The sequence below is a fragment of the Salvelinus fontinalis genome, chromosome 6 (genome assembly GCF_029448725.1).
Source record: "Salvelinus fontinalis isolate EN_2023a chromosome 6, ASM2944872v1, whole genome shotgun sequence".
Taxonomy (NCBI): domain Eukaryota; kingdom Metazoa; phylum Chordata; class Actinopteri; order Salmoniformes; family Salmonidae; genus Salvelinus; species Salvelinus fontinalis.
The window spans coordinates 26,367,497-26,385,455 of NC_074670.1; the positions used below are offsets into that span (position 1 = coordinate 26,367,497).

Here is a 17,959-nt window from a genome sequence, read left to right on the forward strand (position 1 = left end):
TGTGCCTCTGTATCCTCACATAATTATTAACGATTCCTTCATGATTATCCAATATCATGGCAGCATCCACAGTAACGTAGAAGTGTTCAGAAATGTCTTATATTCTTACTGACAATAAAAGTGATTCCAAAATGACAACACATTATTCACCATTCAGTTCCTTTGGGCTAAGTTTGACCCGAAATGCAACCAAAACAAACTGCAAATGTAAAGTCACAAGCTTGATGTAGTCCTTGAGTGCAAGGAATATGGGACCAAATAATTTTGGACTATTTTAATACACTAAGGGAATTTGTCCAAATACAGTACTTTGGCTTAAAATGGGGGGGCTAGATGTATAAAGTGCTTTCATTTCTAAACGGTAAAACAGATATTTTCATTTGAGGCAACAGTACAGAATGCCACCTTTTATTTGAGGATATTTTCAGATGAGAGATGAGAGAATATGCCGAAACCAAGCAACCACGTCATGTCTTTCGATGTCATGTTACCCTTACCCTTACTCATCTCTGTCAAGAACACTTATGTTTGTCTATTTAACTGGGTGTTCCTCTCTGCATACTGTACATTTTTGCGATGCAGCAAGTACAAAATGTGCTGTCTGAACTAAATATACTGAATAAAAGTATAAATGCAACAACTTCAGAGATTTTACTGAGTTACAGTTCATATAAGGAAATCAGTCAGTTTAAATAAATTCATTAGACCATAATCTATGGATTTCACATGACTGGGAATACAGACATGCATCTGTTGGTCATAGATTCCTTTTTTTTTTAAGTAGGGGCGTGGATCAGAACCAGTCAGTATCTGTTGTGACAACCATTTGCCTCATGCAGCACGACATCTCCTTCGCATTGAGTTGGTCAGGCTGTTGATTGTGGCCTGTCGATTGTTGTCCCACTCCTCTTCAATGTCTGTGCGAAGTTGCTGGATATTGGCAGAAACTGGAACATGCTGCCGTACGAATCGATCCAGAGCATCCCAAACATAATCAATGGGTGACATGTCTGGTGGGTATGCAGGCCATGGAAGAACTGGGTCATTTTCAGATTCAGGAAATTGTTATATTTTTGGTCCTGATGTGGTAAGACAGTTTAAATAAAATCACAATCCAAGTTATGTTCTTCAAGACGCAATGGCTATACAGTATATTAATTTAAAAGTCCTAAAATGGATGTAGCAATCCCTGATTGCCCCTTTTTAAATAATATTTAAAATTTAAACCCTGAACCCCCCCCCCCCCCTCCCCACGCACACTCACAGTTTATTGACCTATAGATATTGAACTATCCTCAGACTGTACAGTTCCATTTGTCCAGTGTCTCTTGAATATTTGAGCCATGTGAAGCTGTACCTTCAGTAATAATACATTCTCACTTATTAAAAGGATGAGGCAGCTACACTCTCCTCCATATGTATTTGGACAGTGAAGCAGAAATGTCAAATGTGGCTCTGCGTTTTGGATTTTAGATCAAATGTTTCATGAGGCAACAGAACAGGGTGTCACCTTTTTGAGGGTATTTTCATGCATATCTGTTTTACAGTTTAGAAATGAAAGCACTTTATCTAGTCCCTGAACACTTCTAAATGAATCCTGATAATGAAATGTTTTCTTTTTAGTGAATAATGGTCAGTGAGAAGGTTAGAGGCTATAACAAAACATTATAACCTCTTACAATTTCTATCTGCAACACACTTACAATGCAATGAGAGAATATGCTGAAACCAAACACCCAGGTCATGTCTTTCAATGTCATATCACCTTTACCATCTTTCACCTCTGTAAAGAACACGTGTGATGTTTGTATATTTAACTGGGTGTTCCTCTCTGCATACAATACATTTTTGGAATGCAGCAAATACAATGTATGCTGTCTGAACAAAATATACTGAATTAAAGTATAAATGCAACAACTTCAGAGATTTTACTGAGTTACAGTTCATATAAGGAAATCAGTCAATTAAAATAAATTCATTAGACCATAATCTATGGATTTCACATGACTGGGAATACAGATACGCATATCTTAGTCATAGATTCCTTTAAAAAAAAAGTAGAATCAGAACCAGTCAGTATCTGTTGTGACCACCATTTGCCTCATGCAGCACGACATCTCCTTCGCATTGAGTTGGTCAGGCTGTTGAGTGTGGCTTGTCAATTGTTGTCCCACTCCTCTTCAATGGCTGTGCGAAGTTGCTGGATATTGGCGGGAACTGGAACATGCTGTCGTACCCGTCGATCCAGAGCATCCCAAACATGCTCAATGGGTGACATGTCTGGTGAGTATGCAGGCCATGGAAGAACTGGGTCATTTTCAGATTCTGGAATTTGTTATATTTTTTGGTCCTGATATGGTAAGACAGTTTAAATAAAATCACAATCAGTTTTATAAGTTCTATTCTTCAAGACTCTTTACAGTATATTCATTTAAATGTCCTAAAATGGATGTACCAATCCCTGATCGCCCAGTTTGAATCATATTCAATCCCTGAACCCCTCCCCCCCCCCCCCCCCACACACACACACACACTCAGTTGTATGACCTATAGATATTGAACTACCCTCAGACTGTACAGTTCCATTTGTCCAGTGTCTCTTGAATATTTGAGTCATGTGAAGCTGTACCTTCAGTAATAAACACTAGAGGGCATTCTCACTTATTAAAAGGATGAGGCAGCTACACTCTCCTCCATATGTATTTGGACAGTGAAGCAGAAATGTCAAATGTGGCTCTGCATTTTGGATTTTAGATCAAATGTTTCAGGAGGCAACAGAACAGGGTGTCACATTTTTTGTGGCTATTTTCATGCATATCTGTTTTACAGTTAAAAAATGAAATCACTTTATCTAGTCCCTGAACACCTCTAAATGAATCCTGATAATGCTATTATTTATTTTAAATAAAAAAATGGTGAGTTAGAGGCTGTAACAAAACATGCTAACCTCTCATATTGCAAATAATGTGAGTATACCATTTTCTGTGGGGTTTTTGCGGGGGGGGGGGGGGGGGGTGATCTTTGTGCCTCTGTATCCTCAAATAATTATTAACGATTCCTTCATGATTATCCAATATCATGGCAGCGTCCACAGTAATGTAGAAGTGTTCAGAAATGTCTTATATTCTTACTGACAATAAAAGTGACTCTAAAATGATAACACATTATTCACCATTCAGTTACTTTGGGCTAAGTTTGACCCGAAATGCAACCAAAACAAACTGCAAATGTAAAGTCACAAGCTTGATGTAGTCCTTGAGTGCAAGGATTATGGGACCAAATCATTTTTGACTATTTTAATACACTAAGGGAATTTGTCCAAATACAGTACTTTACTTCAAATGGGGGGGCTAGATGTATAAAGTGCTTTCATTTCTAAACGGTAAAACAGATATTTTCATTTGAGGCAACAGTACAGAATGCCACCTTTTATTTGAGGATATTTTCAGATGAGAGATGAGAGAATATGCCGAAACCAAGCAACCACGTCATGTCTTTCGATGTCATGTCACCTTTACCCTTACTCACCTCTGTCAACAACACTTGTTATGTTTTGTATTTTTAACTGGGTGTTCCTCTCTGCATACAATACATTTTTGGAATGCAGCAAGTACAATGTATGCTGTCTGACCTAAATATACTGAATTAAAGTATAAATGCAACAACTTCAGAGATTTACCGAGTTACAGTTCATATAAGGAAATCAGTCAATTGAAATAAATTCATTAGACCATAATCTATGGATTTCACATGACTGGGAATACAGACATGCAACTGTTGGTCATAGATTCCTTTTTTTTTAAGTAGGGGCGTGGATCAGAACCAGTCAGTATCTGTTGTGACAACCATTTGCCTCATGCAGCACGACATCTCCTTCGCATTGAGTTGGTCAGGCTGTTGATTGTGGCCTGTCGATTGTTGTCCCACTCCTCTTCAATGGCTGTGCGAAGTTGCTGGATATTGGCAGAAACTGGAACACGCTGCCGTACGAATAGATCCAGAGCATCCCAAACATGCTCAATGGGTGACATGTCTGGTGGGTATGCAGGCCATGGAAGAACTGGGTCATTTTCAGATTCAGGAAATTGTTATATTTTTGGTCCTGATATGGTAAGACAGTTTAAATAAAATCACAATCCAAGTTATGTTCTTCAAGACTCAATGGCTATACAGTATATTAATTTAAAAGTCCTAAAATGATGTAGCAATCCCTGATTGCCCCTTTTTAAATAATATTTAAACCCTGAACCCCCCCCCCCCCCCCCACGCACACTCACAGTTTATTGACCTATAGATATTGAACTACCCTCAGACTGTACAGTTCCATTTGTCCAGTGTCTCTTGAATATTTGAGTCATGTGAAGCTGTACCTTCAGTAATAAACACTAGAGGGCATTCTCACTTATTAAAAGGATGAGGCAGCTACACTCTCCTCCATATGTATTTGGACAGTGAAGCAGAAATGTCAAATGTGGCTCTGCATTTTGGATTTTAGATCAAATGTTTCATGAGGCAACATAACAGGGTGACACCTTTTTGTGGCTATTTTCATGCATATCTGTTTTACAGTTTAGAAATGAAAGTACTTGATCTAGTCCCTGAACAATTCTAAATGAATCCTGATAATGCCATGGTTTCTTTTTAGTGAATAATGGTGAGTTAGAAGGTTAGAGGCTGTAACAAAAAATGCTAACCTCTTACATTTTTTATCTGCAGCACACTTTCAATGTTAAATCACCTTTACCCTCATTCATCTCTGTAAAGAACACGTGTGATGTTTGTATATTTAACTGGGTGTTCTTCTCTACATACAATACATTTTTGGGATGCAGCAAATACAATGTATGCTGTCTGACCTAAAAATACTGAATAAAAGTATAAATGCAACAACTTCAGAGATTTTACTGAGTTACAGTTCAGATAAGGAAATCAGTCAATTGAAATAAATTCATTAGACCATAATCTATGGATTTCACATGACTGGGAATACAGATATGCATCTGTTGGTCATAGATTCCTTAAAAAAAAGTAGAATCAGAACCAGTCAGTATCTGTTGTGACCACCATTTCCCTCATGCAGCACGACACATCTCCTTCACATAGAGATGATCAAGCTGTTGATTGTGGCCTGTCGATTGGTGTCCCACTCCTCTTCAATGGCTGTGCGAAATTGCTGGATATTGGCGGGAACTGGAACATGCTGTCGTACCCGTCGATCCAGAGCATCCCAAACATGCTCAATGGGTGACATGTCTGGTGAGTATGCAGGCCATGGAAGAACTGGGTCATTTTCAGATTCTGGAATTTGTTATATTTTTTGGTCCTGATATGGTAAGACAGTTTAAATAAAATCACAATCTGTTTTATAAGTTCTATTCTTCAAGACTCTATACAGTATATTCATTTAAATTGTCCTAAAATGGATGTACCAATCCCTGATCGCCCCGTTTAAATCATATTTAATCCCTGAACCCCTCCACCCCCCCCACACACACACACTCAGTTGTATGACCTATAGATATTGAACTACCCTCAGACTGTACAGTTCCATTTGTCCAATGTCTCTTGAATATTTGAGCCATGTGAAGCTGTACCTTCAGTAATAATACATTCTCACTTATTAAAAGGATGAGGCAGCTACACTCTCCTCCATATGTATTTGGACAGTGAAGCAGAAATGTCAAATGTGGCTCTGCATTTTGGATTTTAGATCAAATGTTTCAGGAGGCAACAGAACAGGGTGTCACATTTTTTTGTGGCTATTTTCATGCATATCTGTTTTACAGTTTAGAAATGAAATCACTTTATCTAGTCCCTGAACACTTCTAAATGAATCCTGATAATGCCATTATTTATTTTGAATGAAAAAATGGTGAGTGAGAAGATTAGAGGCTATAACAAAACATGCTACTTCTCATATTGCAAATAATGTGAGTTTACCATTTTCTGTGTTTTTTTTGCGGGTGGGGGGGGGGGGGATCTTTGTGCCTCTGTACCCTCACATAATTATTAACGATTCCTTCATGATTATCCAATATCATGGCAGCATCCACAGTAATGTAGAAGTGTTCAGAAATGTCTTATATTCTTACTGACAATGAAATTGACTCCAAAATGACAACACGTTATTCACCATTCAGTTACTTTGGGCTAAGTTTGACCCGAAATGCAACCAAAACAAACTGCAAATGTAAAGTCACAAGCTTGATGTAGTCCTTGAGTGCAAGGAATATGGGACCAAAACATTTTGGACTATTTTAATACACTAAGGGAATTTGTCCAAATACAGAACTTGGCTTAAAATGGGGGGGGGGGGGGGCTAGATGTATAAAGTGCTTTCATTTCTAAACGGTAAAACAGATATTTTCATTTGAGGCGACAGTACAGAATGCCACTTTTTATTTGAGGATATTTTCATAAATGTTTACTTCAAATCCAATATGCTGGAGTGTAGAGCCAAATGTTAAACAAATTAAAATACAAAAAAAAAAATCACTATTGAAATACATATGGAGGGGAGTGTACGTCCAAATGTTTATTTTTCCCCTCTTTTTTTATCATACCCTCCCTTCCCTGATTGGAGTTAACTTCTACTGCTACTTAATTTAAAGCTATTTTGACTCACATATACTGCACACTCTAATTCCAACCCTCAGATGTCCACGTGCTTAGCCATCTTTCCCAGTACTCTACAGTTGTGAAACTGATACATTTGACAATTTATACTATTCATTTTAAGCCATGCATGGTTTTTCATTGAAGGCAGACCGACCAATTCATTCCTTTCACTTTTGAGTAATTGCCTCTTCCATTTTTGTGGCAGAAATGTGATGAGTTATTATACTTTTGTATTGAACATACTGTACATTTCCATACACCTTTGTCAATTGTGATTGTGACAATTTTACCGTCCTTATTTACAATATCATTCATAATGATACCTTCCTTATACATTTTTTCACAATAAATGGGTCTTTCCTCTATCAGTATATTGGAGTTAAACTGTAATATTTGTCCTGCCTCTTCTGGAGGATGAAATTGGAATTGTAACCAACTCTGTATGGCTTCATTTAAAAATGAGGACACTTTAAATAGGGTTCCATTGTCAAGCCACCTGAAATTGTCACATCAGATGACGCTGGAAAGACGATGCAGGTACGGGGAATAAAATGCTTAATATAGAACGGACATGGAACGAGACAGTAACAGCGTCAGCAAACAGGTAACACAGACAAAAAAACAATTAATGCAGCAGTGGGGAACAGAGCGGGGGAAGTGACAAATACAGGGGAGGTAATAAACAGGTGATGAGTGAGTCCAGGTGAATCCAATATCGCTAATGCGTGTGACGAGGGAAGGCAGGTGTGCGTAATAGATGATAGGAGCGAATGATGCAAGGCAGCCTGGCACCCTCAAGCGCCGGGGGGGGGGGGGGGGAGCAGACGTGACAGAAATGGTTGGTTTTAATCTGTATTATGGCAAAAGGCCCCCTTTTGAACATTGGTTATGCCTCTCTTAAGCTACGTTTACACAAGCAGCCCCATTCTGATCCAATTCTAATTGGTATTTTGACTAATCAGATCACCTCTGAAAAAGATCTGGTGGGAAAAGTTCGATGTGATTGGTCAAAAGACGAATTATTGCAAGAAACATATATTAGAATTGGTCTGTCTGTGTAGACGTAGCCTGAGTAGCCTACTAGGAAAACCAGTTTGGATATAGATATCATTTTGGCATAATGGGGGTTTTGAGAGGTTTAATGGCTTAATATTTTATTGTGTAGTCTCTAATCCATTAATTTTGAGCCACTTAATGTTATCATTACCTCCGATTTTTAGAGCTAACATATTTCAATAACCATAATAAATAAGAATGGTGACAGAGGACTTCCTTGTATTACTCCTCTTGACAATTCAAAGTTCTCAAAGAAATAACTTAGTTTTACACAAAGGATTGTTGTACATGACTTTTACCCTGCATATAAGAGTTTCTCAAGTAAAAAGAAAATACAGGCACTTAGAAACAGATTCCTGCATTTTCTTAATTTTCAATAATTTAAAAAATATTTTTTTAAGAATTGCGTCTGATTCTTTTTAAATTCTGAGCAATACATTTTGCCAATATTTTTGTGTTGCAACATTGAAGGGTGAGGGGCCTCCAATTTTGTACTTCGTACTGCCCCTCTGGTTCCTGCTTCAGTAGGAGAGAGATCGATTGGTCCCTCTTTTTGTGTGTCTGACAGTTTGCCATTTATATACAAGTAATTTAAAACATGGTAGTTCATAAAATGTTTATATCTCTATTGGAATGTCCAGGCTAGGGGTTTTCCCCATCTGAAAGGAATTAATTGCCATCGATAATTCATTTTGTGTAATTAGATCTTCACAAGAATCTTGTTTTTTTTCTCACAGTTTTTTAAACATTGGTAGAAGGATATCACAACCCACCGTGAAATGAGGTTGGAGGAACTTGACAATTGAACATTTATTTACAACATTTGACTTCCTCATTCAAAATCTCCTTTGGTGAGAAGTATTTCTGTAGGTCATTTTTTTGTTGCTTTATATTATGAAGGTCGAGGCATTTTTTCTCGTTCTCCATCCAGTTTGTTCAGTTGTTTTTAGATAAGTGAAGCCTGATCTTTCCTAATTAAGTCCCTCAAACTTATCTTGTTTTGTGTCTAGATTATTCAGTGCTTCTGTAGTACATTTAACAATACCATTGATGTGTAATGTTAGATGTTCTATTTCTGTTGTAAGTCTTTTCTCCATTGACCAATACCATTTTTGTTTTTTGGGATGAATATTTAATTGAATGGCCTCTAAAGACATCCCATACAATAAGTGGGTCCACTGAACCTGTATTGTGCAAGAAAAAGTCTTATGAATTCCTTTGTTTTTGTTAAAGTACTGTCAGTTAATAAACCCGAGTTAAATTTCCAATATGTTCCAAATGTTTCTTTGCAGTTCTGATCATTATGTTTCTCTGTGTAAAATCTAGCAAATAAACTGTTACATTTCAGCACATAAGTTAGCTCAATATTTTGAAAATTAAACATTTGAATCTGGAAATGTATTTGGTCATGTTTATTAATCTCAACTCAATTTCTCAAGATTTGGCAGTGTTTACAGTCATGCTACAATGACACAAAGTTCCATCTAAGCAATGTCTTTAGACTTATTTTGAGTATGACTTGTAGGAAACACCAGCATGCACAAAGCTACGGCTAAAGCTAGGTGCTGCTATCCCATTTGAATGGTTTCTGAGCTTGTGTCAGTGGGACAATGTCATTAAAACCAGTGGTGCATTCCTTTAGGGTCATCTTAGGGTTACAGTCAAGTATAAACCTAATAACACCACCCAACCATTCACTCTGATGACATCATGTAAATGCCATTGTTTTCAACATGAATCTTTTTGACAGATTATAAACTGATTACCTGCGACTAAACATGGTGGCAACTACACTGTGGATGATCATTCATGTTCTTCAGGCTTCAGCAAAGGAGCTATTCTGGCAGACTGGCAGCTTTTGAATTCAGTTGTAACTTATAACAAACAGCTACCCATCCTTTACCATCAGTGTTGTGTGTTACGTGATGCTTGAAATCTTCTCCAAGGGCAGAGTAGTACTCCTGGAACAGTTTCTCATCCAATGTCACCTTTGCCTGTAAAATGTACTCCAATGCTAAATATGCCATATTAAATTGGATGTGTGTAGCCCAGAACTAGATGTGTGTTGGCAGTTCCTATTATTGCTTTCAGGGGGTAAGTTTGAACTCTAATAGGGATCCTGTTGTGTAGTAGAAGAGAGAATCTCAAGCTTGCAACAGAGAGGCATCATTAATTTGTGGCCCGAAGAAATGGTTGCCTTCTGACTGAGGCCCAACACCACTGGAAGAAGTGTATGCCCTTGGATGAAAGTGCCCTGTTTTGAGCATATAACTGCCCTATTGTTCAAGGAAATTGGCTGAGGCCAGGATTCTTCCAATTGCAGAGTGGCTTTACAGATAATGCTTTCAGAAGCTCATACAATGTTCTAAGCATAACTATGATGTTGTATGATCATTTTTGTCCAGAAAGGCTGTGAGATGTATGTAGTGTATTTCTAGAAATTTTCCTTGGAATGGGAGTATGCTGTCATGGATATGCTTTTCATGTGATTTTCAAATGTCAGGCCATGATCAAAGTTAACACAAGCCATTTTTAACACAAATTCAGAAAGTTCTGACATGTTCATAAGCTTCTTATGACCAAGAGCATCATGAGGCTATCATCTGCACACTATGCAGCGCAAGGAAAATGCATATGTTTATTGAAAACATTTCCAATGAGTAACGCAAAGGACATTTTAGAGCAGAATCTTGAATGCCAAACTCAACTTTATTTGCACTCTGATTTGTCATCTAGATTGACAAAGGAATGCTTCTCAGCCAATTTGTTAGCTCAAATGTGATGACTCACTTGCGATAAACTGAGATTCCTTGTGATTTCTGCCTTCAATGTAAGCTCCCATTGTCTGACTGACTTCTCCAGGGCAATGGCATCTTTCTCAAGGCATTGCCTCTGGTCCTTCGTTTTAGCAATAAAGCCAGGGACACACTGAGACGCACGAAAACGGATGGAATCGTATATGACGTACATCATTGTCCGTCAAAAGTACAACTCAAGTGAACTATTTTCGGACGATTTGCCGCCATCAAAAGACAGACCATCTCATTCGTTAACAGATGACTCCCATTGGAAAAGCATTGGTTCCATCTGAAATACTCAGACAACAGTGTGTTGCCAATTCTGGTGGCAATATCTGAGCTGTCCAGTAATGTTTTGCTGCTCCAGGAGATAATAGTATCCTCAATGATGCAAGAACCCACATGTACACAGCAGACGCAATGCTGATGTCCCATAATTGATGTGTCCCATCCACCTGCACAGTGGTGTAAAGTACTTCAGAAAAAATGCTTTAAAGTACTACTTTAAGTCATTTTTTGGGGTATCTGTACTTTACTATTTCGGACAACTTTTAATTTTCTTTAGGAGTAAAAGTATATAATTTTTACTCCATACATTTTCCCTGACACCTAAAAGTACTCGTTACATTTTGAATGCTTAGCAGGACAGGACAATTGTCAAATTCACACCCCTGGTCATCTCTAGTGCCACTGATCTGGCGGACTCACTGAACACAAATGCTTTGTTTGCAAAGTCAGCGTTGTTGAGTATCTGGCTATCCATAAATTTAAAAAACACATTGTGCCATCTGTTTTTTTTAATATAAGGAATTTGAAATGATTTATACTTTTACTTTTGATACTTAAGGATATTTTAGCAATTACATTTAATTTTGATACTTAAGTATATTTAAAACCAAATACTTTTACACTTTTACTCACGTAATATTTTACTGGGTGACTTTCACTTTTTCATTTTCTATTAAGGTAGCTTTACTTTTACTCAAGTATGACAATTGGGTACTTTTTTCCACCACTGCACCTGCATAAAGAATAACTTCCATGTTACGTTGCAATCGCCTTCCCGTGTTGTTTTGCTTCAATGTTCGGTTCTGTGAAAATCACTGGTTTCTGTGTCAGACAACCATCTCCAGAGCAGTGGTCCCCCTCACAGACTGGTGTGAATAATGAATATGCAGCTATAGGGGCCTCAACAGGATCGTATTAAATATGTATAGTCACCACGGAAGTGCTGACACAACAACTTACCCACCAAAACATCCTTACACCCTGTACCCTACCCATAGTCAACCCCACCAAATTCTCAAGGAATATACTAGTATGTATAATACATTATATCTCTCCTTGAAATTATTATTTCTTATTTTCCATCCTTCTGTCTCCCCAGCTCTTTCTCCACTTTTACTCCTTGTACACCCTTTCTTGCTTCCTCACCTCTCCTCATTTCGCTCTCTCTCTCTCTCTCTCTCTCTCTCTCTGGCATCCCCCCTTTCCTCTCGCCCTCCCTCTTTCCCCCACCCTCATCCTCAGATGGATTCTTCAGTCAGTCGACTGGAACTGGTGCGGCTCCCGGAGAAGCCTTGAGTGAGTGAAAGAGAGGGAGAGGGAAAGATAGAGGGGTGGAGGGGCTGCGCCGAACAGAGGTTGTGTCAGAGCGCTCCATCGCTTCAGACAATCACAAGAGAGGAAGAGAGAGAGAGAGAGAGAGAGAGAGAGAGAGAGAGAGAGAGAGAGAGAGAGAGAGAGAGAGAGAGAGAGAGAGAGAGAGAGAGAGAGAGAGAGAGAGAGAGAGAGAGAGAGAGAGAGAGAAAGAAGGAGAGAGAGAGAGAGAGGAGGTAGATATGTGACAGGATGTGGTTTCCCTGAGTTTGCAGAACATAGCCGAGGCATACTTTGAGCATGACCTAAACGCACGCACTCAAAGTGTTTGCTGCGCACCGTTAGCTAGTGAGCCTCTGGCGAGGATAGAATAAGCTGGCAGAGCTACTGATCCCATCCAGATTTTAGTCTTCTTCTTGTCTTTTTTTCCCTCTTTGACCGAAAGCCTCAGTTCGAGCTGTATCTGCAGGACCTGAGTGAAGAATCGCAGAGGATCTGAGCGTGGACTGTTGCGCGGTGCTGTTCTCCTGTCAGTAGAATGTGTGTGTTTGTTCGAGGAGCAGTTCCAGTGGCTTTCTCTTGATCTCAACAGTGAACTTTCCAACTCCTGTAGTCAACAGCTTCTGATCAGGTAACTCCCTCTTTTTTCTACTTTAACTTGCATGTGTTTACCACTGGTCTACATCCTTATTTCTCAAGGCTTGAGAAAATAAATATGTAGCCTACAGGAAAAGACACTGATAAAGACAGACTGTACATCTCTTAGGACAGAAGTCACAGACAACTTAGTGTTCTAGTTGTTTATAGCATGACAACCATTCAGAGGCAGATTAATGAGGATGAATGCATCAGTCAAGGGATGCCGCAAGCCACAAGTTTGGCTTGTGTGCAATGTCTTACAAGAAACTCCTGATCACCAACCCACACTCCTCCCATACACACCCACGCATACACACACACGTGCGCGCGCACACACACACACAAACACCTGCTCATGCTCAGAGCAGTAATCATGCTGATCAATGAGCTGGTTGGTTTGAAGTCACATTTTTTAACATTTATTTTAGTTCACCTTTATTCAACCAGGTAGGCTAGTTGAGAACAATTTCTCATTTACAACTGCGACCTGGCCAAGATAAAGCAAAGCAGTGCCACAAACAACACAGAGTTACACATGGGATAAACAAACGTACAGTCAATAACACAATATAAAAATCCATATACAGCGTGTGCAATTGTAGTAAGATTAGGTAGGTAAGGCAATAAATAGGCCATAGCGGCAAAATAATTACAATTTAGCAATAACACTGGAGTGATAGATGTGCAGAAGATGAATGTGCAAGTAGAGATACTGGGGTGCAAAGGAGCAAAAAAATAAATAACAATATGGGGATGAGGTAGTTGGGTGGGCTATTTACAGATGGGCTGTGTACAGGTGCAATGATTGGTAAGCTGCTCTGACAGCTGATGCTTAAAGTTAGAGAGGGAGATATAAGACTCCAGCTTCAGTGATTTTTGCAATTCGTTCCAGTCATTGGCAGCAGAGAACTGGAAGTGTGGTACCAGAGGGGTGAGAATGCCAAAAATGTCTACCTGGCTCCAATCACTGAACCCTGATGGTATTTCAAGATGTGCTTGACATACAGTATTAAACCTTAGGCTCTACTGCAGAGAGAGAGAGTGTGTGTGTGTGTTTGCCAGTGTGAGAGAAAGCAAGAGCAAGGGAGGGACAAAGTAGAGCGAACGAGTTGAAGGATGTGAGAAGGGATAAGAGGTTGGGAGAAAGGAGAAGAGGGCATGAGAGAGGAATGCACACAGACAGGAAGAATGAGAGTGAGAAGGAATGAGAGAGAGCGTTAGGGAGTGAATGAGGAAGAGAGAGAGAGAGAGAGTCTGAGTGAACTGTTAATCAGTTCCAGCTGGTTGGTTATGAGGGCTGGGCTGTTAACCCTATATTGTTGCTGGGTCACGAGCTAGTACACACACACACGCACACACACACGCACGCACACACACACACACACACACACACACACACACACACACACACACACACACACACACACACACACACACACACACACACACACACACACACACACAGGGAAACACTTTCACCAGGAACCCCCAAATTACTGCATCACAGACTAGCCATAACCCAAAGCTAACTGGCCAGCCCTGAATAGGAAAGTCATTGTGGTATCTGCTCCATACTGTAGGCCTCATTGGAAACAGAGAATAATAGATGGGGCAAAAGGTGAGCGAGGGAGCCAGAGCAGAAACAGTTTCATGACATAATAACGTTGTTAAATTGAATACTCGCCTGATATAATCTATGAGGCCTACATAGTAGGAACTCACTATTGTGTGTTTCATAAAGTTGATCATGTTCACAGATTTTCTGAACATTGACTTCTGTCGTCCAGCTGCGTCGACGTTCAAACTTCCATTTTAATCCAGTTCCCATATGTCTGATATTGGACCAGGGAGTAGAGATTTATCTGGTACTGAGTTGAATTGGCTTGAATAGATTAGAAAGTCTTGATTGATTTTAAACCTTAATTGATGTTCTACTCTCCTCAGCATGTACAGTGCAAACATTCACAGAGGGAGTAGGATAAAGTTGACCACTAGTCTACAAGTTTACTGCATTTTACAGTATCCCAGCTAGCAATGAGGAATCGGCCCAGAAGCGGCCTTCTTCCTGGGGTCTGGAACTGATTGAATCGTCTGGAATCGGGTGTCGAACTCTGCCTGGAATCAAAATGAATGACTGCCCAGAATCGGCCCAAGTACCATCGGGCTGTTTCCGTTTACCGGAATTCAGCCGACTTTGCCGACATCTTACCAGAATCTCCCCAGAAGAGGCCAGATGCTAATTTAAATAAATGTATACAAAATTACCCGATTTAGTCATTTTAAATATTACTATTATACATTTTATACATACAAATTATACCCATCCACCCAAAAAAAATTGTGTCGGAGGAAACGCCATACACCAGTTGACCGTTTCAGTGTGCATGTGCCTGGCCCACCACAGGAGTCGCTACAGCGCGATGGAACAAGGACATCCTGGCCGGCCAAAACCTCCCCTAACTGTAGGTCAATTGTGCGTCGCCTCATGGGTCTCCCGGTCGCAGCCGGCACAGGTCTCGAACCAGCATCTGTAGCAACACAGTTTGCACTGCAATGCAGTGTCTTAGCCTGCTGCGCCACTCGGGAGGCTCCACCCACAAAGATTTTAATGCTTATCAATTGCCTTGCACAAAGTATCAAAATTGTAACGGTAATCCTCCTCCTCTTCATCAGACGAGGAGGAGTAGTGATCGAACCAAGGCGCAGCGTAGTGAAATGACATAATTTATTGAACACGACGGAAAAACAAACTAAACTTGCACAAACAAACAAAAAAAATAAACGATGCAGACAGACCTGAACGACGAACTTACATATAACGTGAAGAACGCAATGAACAGGAACAGACTACATAAAACGAACAAACCGCATACAATCCCGTATGGTGCAAACATATACACAAACACAGGAGACAACCACCCACAACGAACACTGTGAAAACGCCTACCTAAATATGACTCTTAATTAGAGGAACGCCAAACACCTGCCTCTAATTAAGAGCCATACCAGGCAACCCAATAAACCAACACAGAAACAGAAAACATAGAATGCCCACCCAAACTCACGTCCTGATCAACTAACACATATAACAAACTAACAGAAATAGGTCAGGAACGTGACATAACCCCCCCCCATAAGGAGGACTGAAGGGCAGCTCCGGACAGCTTAGGACTGAAGGGCAGCTCCGGACAGAGAGACAGCTCTGGACTGAGGGGCAGTTCTGGATTACTAGCCGCTTCTGGCTGAGGGGCAGCTCATGGCTGACTGATGGCTCTGGACGCTCATGGCAGGCTGACGGCTATGTACGCTCATGGCAGGCTGACGGCTCTGGACGCTCATGGCATGCTGACGGCTCTGGACGCTCATGGCTCTCTGACGGCTCTGGACGCTCATGGCTCGCTGACGGCTCTGGACGCTCATGGCTCGCTGACGGCTCTGGACGCTCATGGCTCGCTGACGGCTCTGGACGCTCATGGCTCGCTGACGGCTCTGGACGCTCATGGCTCGCTGACGGCTCTGGCTGCTCATGGCTCGCTGGCGGCTCTGGCAGATCCTGTCTGGCTGGCGGCTCTGGCAGATCCTGTCTGGTTGGCGGCTCTGGCAGATCCTGTCTGACGGACGGCTCTAGCGGCTCCTGTCTGGCGGGCGGCTCTAGCGGCTTCTGTCTGGCGGACGGCTCTGTAGGCTCATGGCAGACGGGCGGCTTTGCAGGCTCATGGCAGACGGGCGGCTTTGCAGGCTCATTGCAGACGGATGGCTCAGACGGCGCTGGGGAGACGGATGGCTCAGATGGCGCTGGGGAGACGGATGGCTCAGATGGCGCTGGGGAGACGGATGGCTCAGATGGCGCTGGGGAGATGGATGGCTCAGATGGCGCTGGGGAGACGGATGGCTCAGATGGCGCTGGGGAGACGGATGGCTCAGATGGCGCTGGGGAGACGGATGGCTCTGGCCGGATAAGGCGCACTGTAGACCTGGTGCGTGGTGCCGGAACTGTAGGCACCGGGCTAAGGACACGCACCTTCATGCTAGTGCGGGGAGCAGGGACAGGGCACACTGGACTCTCAAAGCGTACTCTACACCTGGTGCGTGGTACCGGCACTGGTGGCACCGGGCTGAGGGCAAGCACATCAGGATTAGTACGGGGAGAAGAAACAGTGTGTACAGGGCTCTGGAGTGTGCGTGGAGTGTGCGAGTGTGGAGCTTAGTGCGTGGTGCCGGAACTGGAGGCACCGAACTGGATACACGCACTTCAGGGAGAGTGCGTGGAGGAGGAACAGGGCTCTGGAAACGCACTGGTAGCCTAGTGCGTAGTGTAGGCACTGTAGGTACTAGGCTGGGGCGGGGAGGTGGCGCCGGAAATACCGGACCGTGCAGGCGTACTGGCTCTCTTGAGCATTGAGCCTGCCCAACCTTACCTGGTTGAATGCTCCCACCGGGCTATGTAGGCGAACCGGGGAAACCATGCGTAAGGCAGGTGCCATGTATGCCGGCCCGAGGAGACGCACCGGAGACCAGACGCGTTGAGCCGGCCTCATGACACCTGGCTCAATGCCCAATCTAGCCCTACCAGTGCGGGGAGGTGGAATAACCCGCACCGGGCTATGCCATGTACAGGAGACACCCTGCGCTCTACTGCGTAACATGGTGCCTGCCCGTACTCCCGCTCTCCACGGTTAGCCTGAGAAGTGGGAGCAGGTCTCCTACCTGCCCTTGGCCCACTACCTCTTAGCCCCCCCCCCAAGAAATTTTTGGGTGTTACTCACGGGCTTTTTGGGCTTCCGTGCAAGACGCATCCCCTCATAACTCCGGTTCCCTTCTCCGGTTGCCTCTGCTCTCCTCAGTGCCTCCAGCTGTTCCCATGGGAGGCGATCCCTACCAGCCAGGATCTCCTCCCATGTGTAGCAACCTTTCCCGTCCAATACATAGTCCCAAGTCCATTCCTCCTTTTTCTGTCCCTTACTCCGTTTACAACGCTGCTTGGTTCTGGAGATTTGGTGGGTGGTTCTGTAACGGTAATCCTCCTCCTCTTCATCAGACTAGGAGGAGTAGTGATCGAACCAAGGCGCAGCGTAGTGAAATTACATAATTTATTGAACACGACGGAAAAACAAACTAAACTTGCATAAACAAACAAAACAAATAAACGATGCAGACAGACCTGAACGACGAACTTACATATAACGTGAAGAACGCAATGAACAGGAACAGACTACATAAAACGAACAAACCGTCCCGTATGGTGCAAA

General features: G+C 42.0%; 1 protein-coding gene across 3 annotated transcripts in view; it reads left to right on the top strand.

The window, feature by feature from the left end:
* Window positions 1-11,987: 11,987 nt before the first annotated feature.
* The window catches only part of LOC129857480 (raftlin-like), a 70,863-nt gene continuing 64,891 nt past the window's right edge, over window positions 11,988-17,959 (top strand). Inside the window, exons 1-2 of one of the 3 annotated variants that reach the window (XM_055925779.1) lie at window positions 11,988-12,056; window positions 12,517-12,702. The gene's annotated coding sequence lies outside the window, so the exon portion shown is untranslated. Of the gene's footprint in view, window positions 12,057-12,118; window positions 12,703-17,959 lie in introns of those variants that run through there. The other 2 variants (XM_055925780.1, XM_055925778.1) reach the window with 2 other exon arrangements.